We start from the raw sequence: 18,162 nt of genomic DNA, 5'->3' as shown, positions 1-18,162 counted from the left end.
GTTGGTTTGTCTTGAAAATCATAATATTGCTGGCTCAAGTTCAATTTAAGGAGCACAAAGGATTAGTTTGATATGTTTTGTTCTTGACATCCATAATGCTGGCTGCTTAGCATTCCACTTTCCCCTGAGAGCTTGCAAGTTTGTCATTTAGTAATTTGTTATAGATTCTTCCCTGGAACACCATTTATCTTCTTTTAAAAAATAGGTAGTATACTTGTCCTTCATGTACCCTGTGATGTCACCCTTCCTCGTTAGTGGTACAGGCACTGTGGTGACTAGTTCCTGAAGTATTTTAGCATGAAGTTCATTAGTTGCTACTGATTTGTGTATATCTTGCTATTAAATAAATCGGTTTTAGTAAGTCAGCTTGGGCCAAAACCAAGGACACAAGATAATCATTATTTAAAACTTACTTGTTTTGACTCCAAAGTGATAGAAACAGTTTTAGTCATTTTATGAATAACATTGGACAATACCTTCAGCATTTTCAAAAGTATCTATTTATCTGGTGAATTTGGGGGCTCACTACATAGCAGTCAAGCAAGGTTTATCACAAGGAGCGTAAACACCATGTAAAGAAAGAGGGAGAAAGTGCACTGTTTACAAAAATCGCAAGTAGGGAATTAGGTAATTCAAAATATTAATCATCTTATGCTATGTCTGTAGAAGTAAATTAAGCATTGGGGGGAACAATACTGGGCACTTGATTTTGTGTACTGTATCTTGACGTGTTTTAGCCAGTCCAGTTTACAGTCTCCCAGAGTACTTCTGGTGATGGTTCAGTGATTAGCATAAGCCAAAAGCATTCTTGGTTAGTAATTGGCATGGAGCTACACTACGTGTTGCTTAAGAGTATGGCAGTAGATATTCCATGCCAGCACTAAAGAATAATCAAATGCATCCTTAGTTTATAATAATAGATGAACCTATGCTATACCAAGAAGTTAAGACGTGGATTCCAACTTCTCCAAAGTTCTGTTTAGATTTGGGAATTTTTGCTGCATTTTAATTTATTAATATACTTGAGGACACACTGTCCAACCGGTTAGCTAAACCCACATCAAAGAACCACTGAGCCTCCAAAGTTTGTGTACATAAGTGCAAATACACACAGAGAGACACATATATAGACAGAAAGTACAAATAAAACTTGTTTAACGCAAAACATTCAAGGTGTGGTTTTTGGAGAGCTTGCTATGTGTGTCTGGCAATATTTGTCACCAAGGATGACTTTTGTTCAGTGAAATTCCTTTAAACTTGGCTGGGAAGGGAAACATAATGAAACTTTGATGGCACCTGGACCAATATAGCAAGAGAAAATCCTTCATGATTTTGATGACAGTAGGAGAGAACAAGGACACTGAAACCCCAAGTAAATTTGACAGATGTGTCTTCTGTTGTGGTTTTTTTTTAGCACAAAAACATAGCAAATGTTGAGGGAAAGTCCAAGTAAAAATGATGTTGTGATCAAGCTCTGTTCTAAAATAATTACAAATGCAAAAAGATTTGTAAATTATATGTTTAATGTCTGAAGATGAAGTCCTTAGCTTGACAAAAATGTCACTGTCCTCAGACAGGGAGTTCTCCCTGAGAAAAGGATGCAGGAAGGAGGTTATGTCCCTACGATCTCTTTATTCTTATTAGAGAAAGCTATTATTTATCAGAAGAGTTACACACACACATACACACACACAACACACAGTGTCTAATTCTCCAGGATTCCTACAATAGAAGTTTGAGGTCCACGTAAATAAATTGCAGAGCATGAAATACCCCTTTTCTCACATACCAAAGACCTGTCACAGACTCTTCTCTGCATGTGTTCCAGTAAACAGAGGACTCTGGCAGATTGCTCTGAAGGGAACCGCACCTGAGCTGTGCTGGACGAGAGATAAAGCTTGTTTAGAGTATGGAGTCCCTCATTCACTGACTTCTGTTGTGAGCTCCCTCCAGGAGCTGCATATGCAGGATACAAAAGAAGGGAGACCTCTGAAATCGTACAATACCAACTATTTCAGGGCTTCATCAATCAAAACTCTTACTTTGGATTCAATCAGGAAATCTCAGGTTCCCCTAAAAAACAATGAAGGACTGGGAATAAGGAGAAGATAAGGTGATGAATCTGTGATTACTTTCATAGAGAGGATACATCTGATAATCATAGGGTCTTCAATTTACAGCTGAATCCAAGACCAAAATACTAGAAGCTGGTGCTGGGCTGTAAATCTAACAGCAAACTCAAAAAATCGGAAATTGAACCATGAAACAACTAAACACAAAAAGAATGTGGTTGGTTCTCCATCTGTGCCTCTTTAAAATCTAATTGAATAGATTTTAAAAGATATGCTCTGGCTCAAACAGGAATTAGCTCAAGGAATTCCTGTGCCTACAAGGTCAGACACAGATGATCACAAAAGTCCTTTCAGTTCTTAGAGTACCTGAATCCATGTTTCTCCATAAAGCAGTATTACTTAATTCATCTCACCTAACTTAACCATCTACAAGAGAAGTATCTAGTCCTAACTGGACATCAGGAACCCCTCTATAATCTCTGGAGAGAGACAGGAGTCCTTTGAGGGCAGTTTAACTCGTCTTTCTCCATAGACATTGGGAAGACGAAACCTGCCTTTCATGCTGGTATTTTTTGAAGTGGAGGTTAGGAAACAACTTTTTCATCCAGAAATTGATAATTTTTTCCATTTGAAAAACACAAGTCTCTTTGATGCAGCAGACATATTATAAGCAATTATATTATATGGAGTTTGTAAACCTTCTTCCAAAACTCAGAATCCACATCCTTTCCGGTTTCACAATGCCTTAACTTTCTTTTTTCACACAAGCTACTTCATATCTTGTTTAGTAAAAAAAAAAAAAAAAAGTACCAAAACTCTGAGATGGCAACATTTGCAGCACATTGCAAGTCAGAATGTCCCAGAAGAACTTGCAACAGGTAAGTTTCTCTGTAAAAAACTCATCAAACATATTCCAATGGTTTTTTTGTTAAGTGTCTGAGTGACTACACACTGTTTAAAACCATGGGAGTTTAGGTTGTCTCCAGTGACAGTTCTTTCTGCTAGTACATTAATTAAAAGAAAAAGTACTATGTTTTTTTCTCGGTATGATTAAAGGATGATTACTATTGAAATGATATTTTTTGATGTACTTTAAACTTCACCAGTTTGCCATCACTGTACACATCAGAGGTATTTTCAAGCATCACTGGTGCCCTAGGATTCTGTGCGCTGTGTATACCCCCAGTAAGCATTCACTTTAAGAGCTCAGACATCAGCTTCCTGGCTAGTAGGCAAGCGGACAGATATCCTACATATACAAAAGAGACCAATCAAGCACCGAGACAGCAGGAAGGCCTCAAACACTTGATCTCAACAATTAGAGGAAAGCAGTAGCTGAAAGCATAGAATTAGGCTCTTTGAATTAAAGGATAGCATTTCTACTGAGAGATACAATTCCAGCTTTAGATCAGTTAGATATTATTTGTCTTTAAAAACAGACTACATTCAGAATTTAATTAAAACATATGGGGCTCCACATTGGTTTAACAGTCAGGCCTTACTAATCTGATTGCAGGATCAATGGTATAGTTTGCATGAATCTCTGAAATCCAAGCAAAATTTACAGTAAGTTATTGAATCATAAGAGTCTGTGTCAAACAAAAACCTGCACTGACTAGACAAATTAAGTTGTCTGAGTAGTTGGCCTATTTGAACAATTCCCTATGTGCTCTTTCTGTCTATGTTACTATTGGTTTAATATAAGCTTTGATGTAGAACAGTACTGAAAGAACTAATCTTTTTAGATTTTACAGCCTCAATACTTTTTTTTTGTGTCCTGTAGGCATCTTACGTCAACTATGGCTGGGAAGTATCCACAATTCCTCTTGATTCCAAAGCACAAAGGGAAGTCAAGTCTGGGGGGATTTCTAGCAAAAATTCATAAAAAGGCATTTACCATAACATCCTTCAGAGTATCTGAGATCTTTGGAAGAAAAAAACCTGATATTCCATGAGATTCTCATGATTGGGCCCCTATATCACAGTCAAAATCACCACAATTGCAGGGAAATCTTGTAGTTACATTTGCAGGGAGAGAATGCAATGGAAACTGGTTTGTTTGACTTTATATTTTCTACATTTTAGCAGTAAAACTAATAGAAATACTTATATCAGAATGTGTAAGATAGTGGTGGCTGCTACTCAGAATGGAAAATTACAGATAGTACAATTGATTATTGTGTTGCCAGCAAGTGAAGAGTTACTGAACTCTGCTAAAATGCCCTGAAATGGGAAACTCATAGACTGGCTAAATCCTTAGTATTCCCAAAGGGAAGGTTTAAAAAAAAAGCAATTTAAAGGTCTGTAAAATTAGGTCTACTTTGCCTATATAATAAATATTCTGAAAGCAGGTTGAAAAAGTTAAATACAATATGGACACCAAAAGGAGAAGAATGACCTAGTAGGCTGTAATAATACATGAAATGTTATGTTATTCTGTCAAAATGTTTTCAGTAAATGCAATAGCAGAACTAGCATCTCCTTTATGATTTATATGGGGTTTTGTTAATCTGTAATGAGTTATTAAAATCTAAGACACAATGTAATTAATGGCAACAATAACAATAGTGCTTAGTTGCAATGTGGTAATTTTTCCAGAACGGATTTCCTGGTATTTAATTGAAGTAACCACCATAGTAAATGGGCTCAGTAGAACTAATCTTACAGTAAAATCTTATTCTGATGTAGATTACTGTCAAATTAAATCATGACCAGCAATCCTTAGAAAACAGACAGTAAATTGTATTGATTCTTTCAACTGAGTTTTAATTCTTCAAATGCATGAGGTAAGCAGTACAGAAATAGCTTTATTAATCAATAAGCAGTATTTAAAGGGCAGTTCCAAATCCTAATGACTGATTGCCCCAAACTGTACTTCTATTCTTCCTCTGTGAAAAGCAATGTAACTGCTCTGGATCTATACCCTATGAGTGCAAAAAAGCATTTATCCCACTGACTACAATATTAGTTTCCTTGTAACAGCAAAGACCAAACCATAGGACCACCAGCCCTGAGCTATCACTTTATGCTTGAATCAGAGAATCATAGCATGGTTTGTGTTGGAAAGGACCTTTAAAGATCATCTAGTCCACTCCCCTGCCATGGGCAGGGACATCTTCCACTAGATTAGGTTGCTCAAAGCCCCATCCAACCTGACCTTGAACACTGCCTTTAACTCTAGGAGCTTATTTAGGGCTACATTTAATAATTTCTCCCTTAACACCACAAAAAAAGTTTCTTTTTGTCTTTCTTGTCAGGGCACACATACATTTTAAAATATATGTTTTTCAATGGTTGCAGTCATTCTAAAATGTTACTCAAAACCCAATCTTAAGCAAGAAAAGAGCTTCCCATAGGTTGGAATCAGTCTCTATTAGTATTGGTACTTTCTTTGATGAACAAGATGAAACAATTGAAAAGAAAGAGGGCCTCCATAGCTAGAATACCAGTCTGAGTCTAATGAAATATAATTTCAATACCCTGATCTCCACCAATCCTTTTCTAAAAGCTTGGATATTGCTGTCTGACAGTACTTCCCTACCTCACAGGAGTATTATGAAGGTAATTACATTAAAAGCATTGAGCCAAAGGGCATCATGTTATATAAATATTTAGATAACTAGGGTTTACATGATATTCTTCATTAACAACAAACTGATATTGGCATGTCTGGTTTGAATAAATACCCAAAGAATCAATATACAGTTTGTATCCATTAACCCAGTGAGGTTTGTATACTTAACCCAGTTTAAGATATTGTTGATCCTTTTTGTGCCTGATTGGATCTTGAATACCTTGACCATAGATCATTTCACCATACATCACATTTTACTTCCGCAGAAATGCAGACAAGGGGCAAAGAACAATAAAAAAGACTGGGAAATAATTATGGTTAAGGTAGTTTATGCCAAGGAATGACTTATTTATACATCTGTCACTTGTTCCTAATCTATCTTTGGGCTACATATTCCTTCAGAAAAAAATAAAAAGGGCAGCATTTGGCCATCTGGGCTTCCTTCAGATGCATTACTCAGATTATCAACTACACCACTGGGCACCATAATTCCTGATGAGCAGAGCTAGCATCCAAACAAACAGTGTTGCCAAAAAGCACTTGAGCCCTGAGACCTCAGGATAGACCATAGTCTTTCCTTTTAGTTTGTTTTATAATAAGATGTAAGTTTCCTAAATTCTACCATGGCTGTAATACCTAGTTCCGATACATTAATGATCTCAAAGCATATTTCTTTTTATTTTCATTTGTATATAGGATTAGAGAGGTGAAACAACAGTCATCACAGACTAGCTAGAGCCAGACTGCAAAGTATCCAGAAGATCAGCTATTGCTCTATCTACTAAGCTGATGCATTTTTCACTGACTATAGAAATTGTTATATATAATTTGTATTTGTGTAAGAAATCTGTATTCCTTTTCTGTGGATAAAAATGCATTTTTAGCTAGCATCATGTATTTCCTAATTGCCCATTTGAGCTGTTCCCAAGCACAAAGACGTGTTTTGAAATAAGAAAACTTTATCTACCTTATCCATCATTAATACCTGGTAGCAAATATTTAGTTACTGAATGGCAAAACAAAAATCCCTGTGCTTATTTTAAATGTGATGTAATTCTGCTTCCTGTATACAGAATGTAAGTGAAAAAAACATAAAGTTTCTGGAAACTATTAAGACCAAGTAAAATGACAGCGGCCATTTTACCTCGGGAATTGGTTCCTCAAATGCATGGAAAAAAGTATGGGCAGAAAGCACGTTTGATAGGTTACATCATCCTAGCCTATAAATAAAAATATAAAGCTTATTAACAAAACTTATTCTGCCACGTCTTGTTGTTGGCCATGTCCAGTGACTGTTTGCATGGCTAACTAGTGTCATTGAGACACTTGTTATAACTCAAAACTAGTTGTCACAACTATCTTCTCTAACAACCATTATATTCTCCTGTTTCATTGAAATGAACATTTGCTAATCAAGTCAACAAGGACTGGATAATTTCATATATTCAATAAAAGATATTATTAATAATGAAACTCTGAGTATTGAAATGTTTTGATGCATTTCAGAAAATTTACTGACATTTTATGGACTCAGAATAATGATACAATCAAGCACAGAAGTACATTTTAAACATGGATATTCTTTGTCCTTGCGCAGATACCTTGATACAAAGCCGTCACCTACTTAAGGAAGTGGTGGACTTTCTGCAGACAAGGATGGATGTGTTTGCTACATGCTGAAAGTCTTCACCTCTCTCTCTGACAGCTAATGGCAGATTAAGGCTAAAGACAGACTGTTGTTTTGTAGCTAGGTAGCAGACAAAACTATTGTTTTGCAGCAGACAAACTCTGCTTTCCCTAGGTTATTTGTTTCTCTCTCTTTGATGGAGGCCATTGTCCCAGTGTTCAGGTGTCTGAAGGCCTATGTATGTGTGTCCCAGCTCACTTCAGAAAATCTCAGATAGGTTTAACCTGGTGATAATGGTGAATAAGACCCTAATTTTTTGCCTGAAGAGCCTATAAGACCTTATACGAGCCCTTCAAGGCTCAGGAATACAGGAACACTGTTTATAGCAAAAAACAGTTGGAAAAGGTATGACCTTGCTCTGGCGACCTCACGTCCCAAAGAGAACAGCAGCTGCCTCAACGCTGGCTGGCCAAACCTATCAAACTTGCCTTCTGCCTCTCTGATTTTTTCCTTGCAAGTAGAAGAGGAACAGATTGCCAAAGCAGCTCCTGCTGATATTTTGCCTAGCCTTCATAGTTTCTAGAGACCATTTTGTCTTTTCCACATGTGTTCAGTCAGATATCCTGCAATGTTAAATACATTGGCAAACATACATATGGATGAACACTTTGGGAGCACCTATACTAGCAAAAGCCTTACAAATGGAATAGCAATCACCAGGACTGGCTATCATCACTCTCAGAGTACACAGAGGGGTTTATGTCTGGCAGGTTCTCAAACAACAGGTGCTTTGCAATATGGCCTATGAACAAGTTTAACCAGTAGGTAAACCATGATATGGATTTTCAGCATGTTTGCTCTTCTATATGAATGCTTTTACCACAGCTAAACCAATTCAGATCGCATAGCACAGGTTCTCCGCGTTGCTCAGGGATCAGCCTTGGAGACCTGCCATGCTAGTAAATGTCATCCCAGAAGAAGCAGCACTCATGGGCCTGCAGAGCTGTTCGCTTGAGACTGCTTGAACTCAGTGTGATGAAATATTAAAAAGCTGATCTGAGGGACATTGGGATTTACTGTATCTGAAGAGAAAAACCCAGGCACAGACACAACAGCATGCGCTGCATTGTAAATTTGGGATTTTCTCCTCCTCTTAAGCCAAATAAAATGTAGTTCTCTACTTGCAACATAGATTTTGGAGTCATTATCTTCATATTTCAACCTCTATTCAGAATTCCCAACAGATGAGAGTTTACAATCAGGGTTGCGCCATCTTCTTCACACTCACGGGAATGTCTTTGCACATATATCACCTTTCTGCAATAAAAATACATGATATTGTCAATAACGATACCACTGGGCACAATTCAGTTGCCCAGAGATAGTCCTTTATCATTAAAGATCCCTAGGGCTTCTCACCTGTCTTCAGCTGTTATTCCAGAAGGGCATGTGTCTTCTGAAGGCTTTGTGTGACACCACTACTCTTGATGTCTCAAATGTCCTAAGGCATCTCAGCTGGCACAGGAATAATCAGTCTTCAGTTATTGCTATAAAATCCATTATTGATCATCTCAAAATGAGACACCGCTGATCAATCTGTAGTAAACAACCTTTCATAAGTCATCTAAGGTCAAAGGATTTTATGAACAGCTGTTCCTCCTGTGAGGATTATGTCAAGCCTTCCTTTGCAGTCTTAAACTTGTGAAGCTTCTCCTTAATTTTTCTGCATTTGCCTAAAATAAACCTTGCCATCTACTGCTTACTGCTAAAGACAGCTAACTGCAGTGCAAAGGTTCTGCATAGCTGCATTTCACTCCAAAACAAGTGACATATGTTGTGTGTGTTACTCCGTGATCCAGAAATTGTGATTTAGCTGGGCAAAGCTGGAATATTTGCCTGTGGATAATTTTTTTCCCTTTCTGGGGGGGCAAATAACATTTAAAGGCAGATAGTAATCTATCACTTCCATGTCATTGACTGGAACTTTCCAGAAATAGCAGAGGTAAGGCACTTAATATAAGTACTGAAGTAAAAGTGCAGAGAGATGACAATGTAATAAAGAAATCAATTCCCCAAACCAAACAAAAACCCACAAAACATCCAGAGTGGATTTTAGTTATGTCCCATTTTCATAACCATGTTGAATTGGCATATTTCTAATATAGAAATACCTTACTTCTAATATAGAATTACCTTACTACTAAGCCCCCAGATTCTTGTTTTAACAGCTATTTTTAGTAGTTAAATAAAATCTTAAGTATTTCACTGCCTAAAGTATGCAGTAACATGTGAATGCTGGAATCTAGGCTTTGCTATCATTTACATTAGTTTGTAATGGTTAACATTTTCATTTTAAAATGATCACATAGAAAAAGCCAATCTTCAACTAAGAATGCATGCAACACATGATATTAATGGGATGACAGGAACATCCAAGAAACAAAGAATATTCCATCAACGTCTAGAGCAGTGCCTTTGTAATGAAAACATGTGCTGTCCTACCATCCACTCCTGAAGTGGTAACTACCAATGCAGCAGCTTGCTCTCTCATTGAGCCCCAAGGACTCCCCAGTGCCTTGGGAGAGTGCATTTGGTTATGGTGCAGGCAACCTCCTTAACACCCAGCCCAAAGGGACAGCGTTTACTGGCCCTGCAGTAGCTCCTACAATCATCAGTCCAGGGGCTCTGGAAAACTCAGCACTCTGTTAATCCATTTGAGCCATTTACAGTTCAAATCAATGAGTCAGCAATGAACTTCTTTCTGTATTTTCCCATCCCACTGGGTTCACTCTCTCTTGCTCAGTCCCTCCCCATGAGCAGCTCTGGGGTTTTGCTCTCGGCAGCAAGTGACACTCAGCTGACAGCAATGCTCTCACTCAGCTTTTCTGCTCCCAGGTGTTTCAGCCTCTCAGCACATTTCTAATCCAGCTTCTGAGCTCTCAGGAGACATGTTCGACCTCACTGCCTACCCTTGGTTCTCTGTAGGCCTCAGCCCTTTCTTCTGGATGTTCAAATACTTTTCATGGGAGAGTACTCCTTGGCATCTACCAGCGCTATTCTTCTCACAACCTGTTCTTGCATGATTTAGGACTATAATCCCATTCCAATAAGCTAAAATTGAAATTATTTACTGTTGCCAGTACTGCAGCAGCTGCAGCACAGAACAGTTCCTGATGGGAATCACCAAGAACCTCCCAGCTAAACGTGACTGCTTCCTTACCTGCAGTTTACTTGCTTTCTTGTCAGGAGTCTGAGCTTACAAACATGGGAGAACAAGGAAAGATTTCAGACAAGAATCCACAGCAATTCTTTGGGCGGCAAACTGACAACTCTTCTACGTGTCTTTTCTCCATAATTTGGCTCTTTGCAAGGCAAGTTATTTGTAACAAAGAATTTCCTACATGAGCTCGTAAGGAGTCATTCACACCCACAATGTTGTACGAGTCATTCAACATACAAAGTGTTTTGAATGATAAGAAAAACAGATTCAAACTGAAAATCACTGCTCTCCAGATTACAAGGAGTTTGGTCATAATCACACTTTCCTGCTTGTGTTGGTATATGACCTGAAGAGTCTCCAGGTATCAAAAGAGGCTGAGAACCTCTGCTCCAAACTAAAAAATCTATCTAGTCAGCACATCACTGCTTCCCTCAGAGCAAGTCAGACACACTTCCAAAGAACTGAAGACTTATAATCTCCTTTTTCATGATCTCTGCACTTCTTTCTCTGCCTTTCGCAGCTATTTGAAGATCATAATTGGACTTAAAAGTATGCGTATACGTAAAAGTCTTTTTTTCTCAACTGACCTAAATCAGTCCTTTCAAGCACAGCACCCAAGTGTTAGCTTTGGAGGCCAGTCTTTGCTCTGGGGAAAATGGCCTAGTGGACCTGCTGAGAAAGTAGAGTCAACTGTAGGAATCTGAAACCCATAGAAAGGGACTGGGTTTGAGAGAGGATCACAGGACTTATCTTCCTTTGCTTCTAGGACTTTGCTTCCATCTTTTTCAGGTCATTGGCAATAGAAAGTAGCTTACTTCTGATGGCTCTGTGGTGACTCATGAAAGGGAATGTGGCCTGTTTATTCCACTTATCATGGGCTGATAACCATATTGCAAAGCCATAATTAGCAGTAATGATTAAAGTCTCAGCAGCCATACTTAAGGCTGAAATGGCTGGTGACTGAACTCTCTGTACATTATCCTGCTGTGTCAAGGTTAGACCATGCTGTTGTCCCTGCTCCATGGACAGAACTCACCAGGACTGCTAATCAACACATTTCATAGGCTCTATCTGCCCACACAATTTCTCTTTAATCCCCTATTCCAGGACTGAACAGACTTAATAGCTGTTTTTAAAAATTGAGGGAACATGTAGAAAGACCTATTTTCTAGCATGCATTATATATAAAAACATCAGTGTCAGCTGGCAGGCAACCTTTCCTTTCAAAAACAGCTTTGCAAGCTAAAACCCAGCTGGGATGAAAGGCAACTTTACATAAAGGCAGTGCTGTTCTGCCTGTCATTCTCTCCACTCTCAAAGTAGTGAGGGCTGCTCACCACCTCATATAGACCTGCCTGAAAGAAAGTAAGAAAGAAAGAAAGAAAGAAGGAAAGAAGGAAAGAAGGAAAGAAAGAAGGAAAGAAAGAAGAAAAAAAGGAAAGAAAGAAAAAGAAGTTGCTCACAAGCGTTAACTGATGCCAAAGAAAGTTGCTCAGGATAATCCTTGTGCCATAAGAATGACAGTCACCAAGATTTGTTACTGTTGTGGCGTTTACTGGGAGATGCATCCTGTTGAGGCCTCTGGAAGCACAGGTCCTGCAGAGCTTATGTGCATGGCTGCTCAGGCTTCAAAATGTAGGCACTCCCCATGCTCCATTGTTTGACGATTTTCAAAAGTGTGTTTGGGCTCTAGCAGTTCTTTGGCCTTTGGATAGGTTTGCAGCATCCAAGTTCAACTCAAATGTGACAAAGGTCCTCTTACTTGCAAATTTTTCTTTTCTTTTTCTTTCTTTCTGTCTCAGCAGCCCAGCTTCTGGAATTCATTTATTTGATGATTATTTTATATGATGTGTTAAACAATTCAAGAATTAATTTCAGTTGCTCTCCATCATTTAAATTTAAATCAAAAAAGCTTGTGGTCAGTTTAGTCAGAAGGACTATTATTCAGTCTACTCCTTACCAAGTATATCTTCATTGTTTTCTCATTTGGAGTCCTCCATTTGGAGTGTTTGATCTTCTTTGTTGTTTTCAAGTAAAGGCTTGAATTTTCACCCTGGAGAATTTGTCTTACTTTGTTTAAGATTAGGAAATTTAACATGAAGGCATCCATTATTAGAAGCTCTTTGACAAATACAATGTGTACATTTAACTCAATAGTCAGGTTTAAATCAAGCTCCAGGCAGTAGGAGGAGAACAATGTTCTATTAACAAATGCAGCACGGAGGGGTTTGTTGTTCTCTGTTTTTTTCCTAAATATTTTCAGCTCTGAGGTAAAGCTTTACATAAACTTTGTAAAGAAAAAACCTCTGAAGTATCTGAATTTCTATCCTGCTAAGCACATAAAGCGCTGATGACTCACTGCAAAGCTTTTCCAAACTTATCTGAACACGTCTAATGTGGGATTTGGGTTAGGGATGCATAGGCACAAGCGCACTCAAAGCATATCCTGGAGTTTCTGGCTGCAATCTAATTGGAAGGATCTTAAAGCAACTTTCCTTGGGGCTGCCTGGGGTTCCATCAGGCAGAAACAAGCACGTAGATTTGCAGACACTAAAAAAAAACAAACCAAAACAACACTAAAAGCCAAGCCACTTCAAATGCTCAGTGTTTTGGGGTTTGGCTCATTTGTATTTCTAGTGAAGAATCATAATATCAGAGCATATAGCTTCCAGTTTGGTTGCAAAACTTACCCATGACGCAGTGGGAAAGAGGTTGGAGGGTTTTGGCCCCATTTCTCTGCACCTTCGCTGCTCCCCCCAGGAAAGTGATGCTTCAGTGCCGCCTCGTGGCTTCCTCCTCCACAGAGAGGCGTCATCCCAGCAAGATACGGTGCCACTGCTACCTTGTGTTTGCTCTGTGGTATTGAACAACTCTTCTATTTTTTTAATATCATAGACATAGAGCTCTGGAAATGAGTTTGTGATTAGAGATCATGCTTAGATCTGATGAACAGCTATGGCACAGTCAATGCTGCAGCTCACTGCAGTGCACCTGGATGGGGTTAGGCAGCTGCCCCAGGGAGACCCGCCTTGAGACAGTCAGTAGGGTAAGTGCAAGCATATGTCCTCAGCCTTCCCTTCTCCTCTCCAGCTACAGCATCTTCCCCAGGGCTGCCAGCAGGCAACTCCATTCACTCAGGACTGATCCTTCTGCTAAGAACAGGTACCTGCAAAGGCCACCGGAGGAGGGAGAGGCACAGCCAGCCACCTCTTGCACTAAAACATAGGATATCATCTTGCACAATCATTCTGAAGCATCATAACAAAGCCACAGTACTAGTCATGAATAGGGACAGGCAGCCAGAACAATCATTGCCTACTCTCTTCTAAGGCATAGTAAAAATTATAGAGCCATACTTGTGTTTATGGAGTCTCCTCTCAAACCCCATTAATCTTTCACGTTTAGCTGAAACTGCAATGGCGCACACCACCTTCCACAGACCCTGCTAGCCTAGGGTAGAATAGCTCCACCTTGGCACACTCTGCTGGAATAGGGAGGGAGAGGGACACACACGTGAGTTCTAACCTTTGAGGAGTGGCACATGTAACTCGGGTCAAAGATCTGCTTTAGTTCTCTAAACCTTTCCTTTCTTAAACTGCAACTGAATGAAGACTTCTGAGTGTTTCAAACTGTGTGAGGCTTTGCCTTATTTGTCTTCTACTTCTGTATGGAGCTCTAGGTACCAGGTAGGGCAACTCAAACTACTCAGACTCCCAGTACAAATCCAGGAAATATTGAATACTTCAGAAAAAAAAGGGCAAAAGGTCAGACATGATGTTATTCAGACTAAACTGAACTTGCTAAATTTTGAACTGTTTGTGCCTGTGGTGTCATTCTGTGTATTATAACCTGCCTTTTTAAAATGAACATGAAACGCTGTCACTCTTTGGCAATGTCTGCTGGGAAGACGAGTTTGAGAAAAGCTGCTGCCAAAGGCATTTTTAAGGATTTAATTGCCTGCTTTGGCAGCCAATCCAAACTTTTGACTTAATTTCTTTTATTTTGTCAGGGTTATAATCAGCTTTAAGCTTGTGATGAAGATCTGCAAAGCTGAGGTGAGTGAGTTGTTTGTAGCTGGGACCCCAGTTTTGCTGGGTATCCCAGCCCAAATCCTCTCAGGGACCTTGCCTATACAGTGACTTACTGTGATTTTCCCTGTGATAAAAATAAATTACAAAGGCCTAGCACCAATTAGTCACTAAAACACCTAGGTTTTCCTTTCCCATGTGCTACTTAACAGAGTCCTTCTAACATCCAATGCAGATACAGCTTGATTTTAGATCCCATGATGCTAAAAACTGTCCTTCACCTCCTTTCCTAATCACCAGCATTTGTAACATGCCCGTCTGCCTCCAAACTCCGCACATGCACTGTATTTTGAAGCCGTGAATTTCTGTCCAACTCATTTCCTGCAAACTCAGTCAGAGTCTAGGACGTGAAACTTGCTTAAAACTGAAGTGGATATGTTTTATGTCAATATGTTTACACATCAAACAGAACTGAAATGTTACCTTACTTGGGAAAATATATTCCAACTCAATTTACCAGGGAAATGTCATAGGTAAATATCACAGCACAACCTCTACACAAATGTACTTTTTTCCTTCAGTGACATGTTTGAGATTTAGCATTCTTTTGGGAAATGGTATTTCTGGACATCCTTGGTATCTAGAAGTGATGCTTCTTGTCAAATAGTAATAATTTATTTCTGCTATTCAGCTATGCAGTGGGAGGCACAATAGAATGGTCTTCTCTGTGGTATCACCAGAGAAAAAAATCAGTTTCTGGAGTTCACCATGACTATTAAAAAAGTGCATTTTAAGTATAACAAAGAGCCATGTAATGATATTATCAACACAAAATGTAATTGAAGAGATTAAAAAGGCATAAATATTTTTTTTTTCTGCTCTCTTTCTGGTTTTGATGTCTTTTTGTTGTTTGGTTACTTTGCCACCATTTTAAAATGCCACCTCTATCAGAAACCTTTCTCCAGGCACCATTAAGGAACCCTTTCTGCCACCCTAATCACAATAATTTCAATCCCTGTAGGTATCCTAAAACAGTGTGCTAGGATTACTTATGGAGTTCCAGGGTGAAAAACAGGAATAAAAATATCAAAACTGTTCTGACTTCTCTTTGGGTTAACCCTGCTCCTTCTAAACACTGTGAGTGAGGAATCTTGTTTTATATCGTATCTTGGCAGTATGAAAGAGAGGAGGCTGAGAAGAACACTATCTTGGGACTTACTTGCTTCTGTCAGTTTATGTCACAACATTACATTTATTTTAATGAGGGGGTGTTACATTTCATGTCTGCCTATGATAACTAGATTAAAACAAATGGAGAAAGACTTGAAAGCCAGCAAATTCTAAAGCATTAGACATTTTTATAGCTAACGAGACCACTTTATTAAATTAGAAAAGATAAACACAGTTGCTTTTTAAAAAATAAAATGAAAAAAAAGGCTTCATTAATCAGTTATAAACTGAGCCATGCTGGTTAAAGGTAGACAGAAGTGTGTATTCCTCCTCAGAGTTTCCCTGAAGAATTTCCTTCAAAGATTCTGGTGCTGGTTGCTAGCAGAGAAAACACATAAACTCAAACAGGCCAGTAACATGCTCTAGGATGGTAGCTTCCATGCTTCCTTGTGAGAATGGCATGAAGAAATTTCAATACACTAGCTATATTGTTAAGGAAAAAGACATTTTTAGCTGCTGAACAATACAGCCCTGGAGTTTACACTCTCATCGAAGCAATGTGTACAACTGTTGTTTGAGCAGTGAGTACTGTGTGATGCCATGCACTGTGTGTTATATTCTATCACGTCCCTACAGTGTTGGCAATTCTTGACTTACAGTGTCTCCTTTGATCCTCCCGTAGCAGGGACCAAAGGGAAAGACAGCTGCCTGTTTCTGTCTTTTAACCCAAAAAAACTAAAGGGGGTTAGTTACTTAGATGCCTTTACTTCCATCTGACAGAAGGGAAAGAGACATCTGTTTCCTTGGGACTCTATTTATCCCCAGATAAGAATTGTCAAAGAAAAGCTTTTTTTCTTTTGTTAAACTTTGTTGTTAGACTACATAACAAAGTGAAAAACAGAACAAAATAATGAGGAATAGGACATTGCTCCAGGTTAGCCTTTGTACTGAATTTAGAGCATAAAAAAATTAACTCACAATTTGCTGTGGGACAAACTAATGCTACATAGCAACTTTAAACTAAATACCACCCAGGCCATCACTCTTACGGCTTGAAGTGATGTATTACAAACTACAGCTGACTTTACCATTTACAAAAAGATACTTCTTTGAATTCAGATAAAGGATACAGAAAAATAATTTCCACTCAATCATCTATCAGCTTTTGCTTCATTCTATATTTCATAATTTATTTTCTCCTCAGCAATACTGTTTTCTTCATAGGCAAGGCAATTAATTCTTCACCTGGGCAAATAAAGTTGCATGCATATGTATTCACTCACAAGATTTTTATATTGCTAAATGAGCTATTCAATACTTTTCAAACAACCCAATTAACATACTTTCTTTATTAAAATTCATTTATTTTTATATTTGCTTTATAAAACTGCCACCTGTACACCATTTGTTTATGGAAAAACTGTGAGGGATTTTAGTATAAACAAGACATGTGACTAATCTTTCATTCTTCATTTTCTTCTCTCTCCTTGATAATTTTGCATCAAAGTGCTAGTAACATCTTTCTGTTCTTCATCACGAGCTCAAATATCACTCTTTCCACCTAATTACATTGTTTATTCTTTTAAAAAAGAATATTTACATTATATGATGCCTCTTAATCTGTCAAATCATTCTTCTGTTCTACCGCTAACTTCTGTAAACTGTCAGCTGTATTTCCAGAAGAGCATGAACCATCATGTGATACGTGTCTCTTTCATAACTGCCTGAAGAGAACTAGATGCATAGGTGTTTCATGGGTAGAGCTATACATGCCACCCAGATCTATTAACCTAGCATCATTAAGACTGTTAGCACTGTTGCCTGAATTTGTCCTCTAGTTAATCTCCCTAACTCTTGTTCCAAGTCTCAAACCAGATCAAAAAACTTTAGGTTAAGCTGAGAAAAAAACCCAGGCACAGAATTTCTTTTCTTCCAGGCACAGAATTTCCACCCAACACTGCCCACACTGTCTGAGCGTAAGGTCTGGAATAGGTACAATTCACTCACAGAGAAAAATTTCCTACATATAAGAAAGGCATGACTATAGTCTGAGATTTTCTGTTCTCGGAAATCTAGAAAGAAGCTAGTGGTCTCGAGTCCGCTCAATTCAATTCAAACTCATTTGTACAGCAGGTTCTGTCAAAGATTTTCTTGGGCTGCATCATGATTCCATAAATTCTTCTATACTTCCTATTTCCTAAAAAAAGGCAGCAAGAGTCTTGGCATAACTAATAGCCATGGTATAGCTGAATAAGACAGAGAGGACATCCTGGTCTCAGCCCACTTGTCCAGCAATAAAACTGGGCAGTGTGAGGAGACCATGGTTCACATGGCCATAGTGCACCCTTCATTGACTACCAAGAGCCTTGATTTCTCTAGCAGGGGGGACAGAAAGAGTCACCAGTTGTTTCAGAGTGTGAAGCAATTATCAGGTGTTCACACTCAGGTCTAACAATGGCTGTACACTTTCC

At 38.6% G+C, this 18,162-nt stretch overlaps 1 protein-coding gene and 1 long non-coding RNA gene across 6 annotated transcripts in view; one reads left to right on the top strand and one right to left on the bottom strand.

Annotated features, from left to right (window-relative positions):
* The window catches only part of LOC148057281 (uncharacterized), a 195,472-nt gene that overhangs the window by 103,497 nt on the left and 73,813 nt on the right, over positions 1 to 18,162 (bottom strand). The gene's annotated exons all lie outside the window — the stretch shown is intronic.
* Positions 1 to 18,162, top strand: part of LOC148057282 (uncharacterized) — a 60,857-nt gene that overhangs the window by 33,153 nt on the left and 9,542 nt on the right. For 3 of the 4 annotated variants that reach the window (XR_015703150.1, XR_015703155.1, XR_015703149.1), the window contains one exon: positions 14,503 to 14,548. The exons of the other annotated variant lie outside the window; for it this stretch is intronic. This is a non-coding gene — a long non-coding RNA (uncharacterized LOC148057282). The remainder of the gene's footprint in view (positions 1 to 14,502; positions 14,549 to 18,162) is intronic. 4 annotated transcript variants of the gene reach the window in all.

This window comes from Nipponia nippon, unplaced genomic scaffold, assembly GCF_047370975.1.
Source record: "Nipponia nippon isolate SJK-2023a ecotype South Korea unplaced genomic scaffold, ASM4737097v1 scaffold_1, whole genome shotgun sequence".
NCBI classification, from domain to species: domain Eukaryota; kingdom Metazoa; phylum Chordata; class Aves; order Pelecaniformes; family Threskiornithidae; genus Nipponia; species Nipponia nippon.
This window is presented reverse-complemented; position numbering and strand designations above follow the sequence as displayed.